Source organism: Borostomias antarcticus (genome assembly GCF_949987555.1).
Source record: "Borostomias antarcticus genome assembly, chromosome: 2".
In the NCBI taxonomy this organism is placed as follows: Eukaryota; Metazoa; Chordata; class Actinopteri; order Stomiiformes; family Stomiidae; genus Borostomias; species Borostomias antarcticus.
Genome location: NC_140235.1, coordinates 24946786 through 24951785, shown reverse-complemented (window position 1 = coordinate 24951785; position 5000 = coordinate 24946786). Strand labels below are relative to the sequence as shown.

Genomic DNA, 5000 nt, shown 5'->3' with positions numbered 1-5000 from the left:
GGCTTTAAGAGGTAGACTGATTAAACGGGGGTATTTATTAAAGATCCACTAAGCTATCTGTATCGACTGTAAATATTTTACTGGCTACAACTTTCAAGGCTGATTGGCGTAAAAGGGATAATTTACGATTAAATCAGCGTCGCTCCGATTTTTATAGACCTTTGGGTTTATGGGCGGGCTGTTCCTCTAGAGGCGGGTGTGACCCCCGCTCCCTGGGTCTGATGAGGATCCTCTTCCTCCCTGCCCCTCCTCTTCCTCCCTGCCTCCTCTCCTCCCCCCTCCCTTTCGTCTCTCCAGCTGTCGTTATTATAATATTAGAGCAGACTATCCGTAAAAGGCCCGGTTTGCTGGGGTGGGGAAGATGGCTCAGGCTACATAGAGGGCAGTGGTGTGATGGAAACTCTCTCTGTAATGAGCTCCAGCTGGGATAGCAAAATATAGACTGGCCCGGCCCAGCTGCTCCTAAGCCGTTATGGCTGATAATCTCTAACGGATATGGGGACCAAGGGCTGAATTTAATTAGCAGCATCCAACAGGCAGCGCTGCCTGGCAAGCTGGTTGTATCAGGTCCATGCCTGGCAGGCTGATTAGAGCAGGACTCTGCCTGGTAGGCTGGTTAGAACAGGACTCTGCCTGGTAGACCGGTTAGAACAGGACTCTGCCTGGTAGACTGGTTAGAACAGGACTCTGCCTGGTAGACTGGTTAGAACAGGACTCTGCCTGGTAGACTGGTTAGAACAGGACTCTGCCTGGTAGACTGGTTAGAACAGGACTCTGCCTGGTAGACTGGTTAGAACAGGACTCTGCCTGGTAGACTGGTTAGAACAGGACTCTGCCTGGTAGGCTGGTTAGAACAGGACTCTGCCTGGTAGACTGGTTAGAACAGGACTCTGCCTGGTAGGCTGATTAGACCAGGACTCTGCCTGGTAGGCTGATTAGACCAGGACTCTGCCTGGCAGGCTGGTTAGACCAGGACTCTGCCTGGCAGGCTGGTTAGAGCAGGACGTTGCCTGAGAGAAGTGGTATACAGTATTACATACTATGTAATATTATAATCAGTGTTGGGCTCGTTACTCAAAAAATGTAATATATTACTTATTACTCATTACCCTTTTTAAAAGTAATATCGTTACTTTACTTATTACTCCCAGCCAAAAGTAACTAGTTACTTATGTAATATATTACTTTCCATATTGACTACCTTTTGCAGCGTGCTCATCACGGTCCGGTTCTCTTTCCACCAACTTCATGTTGCTGTGTTGGCGTAGCAAATGTTTCAGGAGATTTGAGGTGGTGTTTCTGGCACAAGAAAGAGTCTTAGTAGAACTTACACACAGTTTACACTTGACAACATTCTTGTTGTCTTTCAGTTCCAGGAAATCGAAATAGTGTGCGTATTTCCAGCCATGGAATGTTAACGTCGTCATGTTCAAATAGCTACGCTCGCTCGCTGCTTGCCTGGTAATGTGACGGGACGTGATATGAGCGGAACGTTCTTCAATCTGAAATCAAAACTTTATTTCACCCTTTGTAAAACGAAAATAAATAAACAGAGCAGGCCTATGACAAAAGTAATGCAGTAGCGAGCTTTCTGGGGGCAAGTAACTGTAATATTATTACTGAAATGTGATTAGTAACTCGCTACACCCCTCGTTACTGGAAAAAGTAATATTATTACTGTAGCGCGTTACTAGTAACGCGTTACTGCCCAACACTGATTATAATATTATATTACACAAAGACACACACACACACACAAACACACACACACACACACACTAATGGCCAGACTACACAAATTCAGCCTGATTTTGGCCCAATTTTTTGTTGCCAACAAAGTGTCAAGCATTGGGCCCGAATATGAATGTCGGGAATGAGGAAAACCCCTTGTAGTGTGACATAATCAAAGATCAGCGATTTGGCGTCAGGGACGCCCTACGACACCCCGACGAAAAGTCTAGCATGTCAGATTTGTGTGTATTTTCCTGCCTGGTCTGACATCTCCTGCTACCATGCCTACAATGTACCTTGACATTGACCACCTTGAAGGATAAACAGCCCATACTGTCCTCTTTGTGACACCCAGGATCTGGGCCACAATCGTTTTTTCTTTATTTTATTGAGTACAAAACCCCGCCACCATAATTTATTATTATAAATTATAAATAAAGTATAAATAAAGCTTGAATGCAGTGGTTCTTTAATGACTGATAATTTCTAGACCAGACTACCTGAGCTCGCGCAATGACACGGTCGCGGTCGTGAAAGACGGTATACGATGATTGGTCGCGCTCATTCGTGTAGTGTTGCCGTGTCCCGGCCACAACACGGCAAGCATTTTTTGAACAAACGTGATCGCCTAATCTGACATGGTCACCATTGTGAAAGACAAAAATCTTGTGTAGTCTGATGTACAGTACATTAAACATACAGTACAGTAACAGCTTTTCTCACAGCTTTAAACAACAATGTGGGTGGTCGTGAATTCTAAACATGAGGAAACTGTGTGTGTGTGTGTGTGTGTGTGTGTGTTCTTGTGTGTGTGTTCATGCGTTAGTGTGCCTGTCTGTGTGTGTGTGTGTGTGAGAGAGAGAGAGAGAGAGAGAGAGACAGAGACAGAGTGGTGAGGTTGTCCATTGAGACCAGATGGTTGTTCATGAAAATATGGAGTTGGAGGAAGGAAGAGAGAGAGAGAGAAGGAGGAGAGAGAGAGAAATGAGGTGAAAGGTAGTGATGGAGAGAGATGAGGAGAGGGGGAGTGATGAGAGAGAGATGAGGAGAGAGGGAGTGATGGAGAGAGAGATGAGGAGAGAGGGAGTGATGGAGAGAGAGATGAGGAGAGAGGGAGTGATGGAGAGATGAGGAGAGAGAGAGATGAGGAGAGATGAGGAGAGAGAGAGATGAGGAGAGAGGGAGTGATGGAGAGATGAGGAGAGAGAGATGAGGAGAGATGAGGAGAGGGGGAGTGATAGAGAGATGAGGAGAGAGGGAGTGATGGAGAGAGATGAGGAGAGATGAGGAGAGAGGGAGTGATGGAGAGATGAGGAGAGAAGGAGTGATGGAGAGAGAGAGATGAGGAGAGAGGGAGTGATGGAGAGAGAGAGATGAGGAGAGAGGGAGTGATGGAGAGAGAGATGGAGGGCTCTGGTGAACTCACAAGGTGTTTTTGTCTTATTTATCCTCCCCTCATCTTGGACACCATGTGTCTGTGCATGACTAACTACTCACACACACCCCCGAGGCCGTCTGTGTGTGTGTGTATGTGTGTGTGTGTGTGTGTGTGTGTGTGTGTGCGTGTGTGTGTGTACTCCCATCTCAACTTAACACAAAGTTTTCAAAGTGTGGCTAAACTGGTCCAGGGGAGATACCACAACAGATGCTCAAGGGGTTTAACCTAAGGTGTGTGTGTGTGTGTGTGTGTGTGTGTGTGTGTGTGTGTGTGTGTGTGTGTGTGTGTGTGTGTGTGTGTGTGTGTGTGTGTGTGTGTGTGCGTGTTATATAAGACAGAGACATATGTGGGCTGGAGAGAGTGATAGATGGAGAGAGAGAGAGAGAGCACTGCAATGCACTGGTCTCTGTAGACACACTTCACATACAGTACAAACAGAACAGCTACTATTTAAATACATTTGTATATGTTACACTTACTCGTTCACTTATATTTATATTTTAACATTTTGTGATGTTTGCTTTGGCAATATAAACTTATGTTAAAAATAAAGCCTTCTGACTTGAAAATTGAGAGACTGAGAGAAGAGAGAAGAGTCATACAGTTCATATAAGAACAGAGGATGATGATGATGATGATGATGATGGTGATGATGATGATGATGATGAAGTGTTCACCATGTTAATGTGTTGGAGCAGAGCTGTGTGTGTGTGTGTGTGTGTGTGATGGATGCTCCTGGTATTTAAGCAGAGAGGAGGGACGGGGTCTCCGCCTCTCGTCGTTAACCTTTCTGGGGGAGAACCCACGTGTCTGGGGGAGAACCCACGTGTCTGGGGGAGAACCCACGTGTCTCGAGTTCCAGTCAGACGAGTCAGATAGCGGCTAATTGCGGCGCGATAGCGGCCCGGGGGCCGGCGCGGGGGCGTGGCGGCGGCGCGGCGGCGTTACAAGCGGCCCTGCGTCGTGCCCGAAGGTGCGCGGCTTATCTCTTTAATAAAGCGGCTTTAGCGCCACCTCGTTACTAGTCAAGTCAGATCATTAGCGGAAGACGAATGGCCGCAATCTCCCCCGAAGCCTCGCTCCTATCTCCTCCCCTCACCCGGCCGTCGACTCCCCCATCTCCCCCGTCTCCCTCCAGAGGCGGACGTTGATGAAGGAGGACGCGGGGGGGGGGGGCGGTGAGGTGTTCTCTAACCTTTTAGGAGTGTGAATTATTCAAAAACAAATAGAGTTGGGGTGGGGTTGGGGGTTGGGGTGCTGTGAGGAAGGTGATCAGTCTCTGTGAGACTGGGCCGGACCTGTTCTCTGGTCCGGTCTGGTCTGGTCAGATAGTTCAACGTACTCTAAAGCTTTATGTGTGTAGCTCTGCTTCCTCTAACAACATTCTGGTGACATTAGAACACACACACACACACAAACATGCACAGAAACACACACACACACACTTCAGTTATTGCAATTTTCTCTATCTTAGACGCGATGAGAATATGAAATAGTTCATGTGTTGTAGTTTCATGTACTGTAGACTCCTGCTCTCCCCATCTCATCCCTCCATCTTCATCTTTCATTAGTCTTTCCGTCTCTGCAGCAAACTAGGTCCTCGCTGGAGCCACAGAGCCAGACAGGGCTTTACAGCTGGTATCAGTTGATCCCCCTATCTCCTCTCCACTCCTCTCTTCTCCTCTCCTCCACCCTCTGTCTGTCTGCTACAGTGCTGGGCTAGTGCTTTACACTTCATTCATTCATTCATTCATTCATTCATTCATTCATTCATTCATTCATTCATTCACCCAGTCATTCATTGCGTAGATCAGGTGTGTCTCCGACGCTG

General features: G+C 47.2%; 1 protein-coding gene across 1 annotated transcript in view; it reads left to right on the top strand.

Moving 5' to 3' along the window:
- The window catches only part of LOC311318019 (receptor-type tyrosine-protein phosphatase mu-like), a gene marked incomplete at its 3' end in the record, with an annotated part of 215199 nt that overhangs the window by 143993 nt on the left and 66206 nt on the right, over nucleotides 1–5000 (top strand).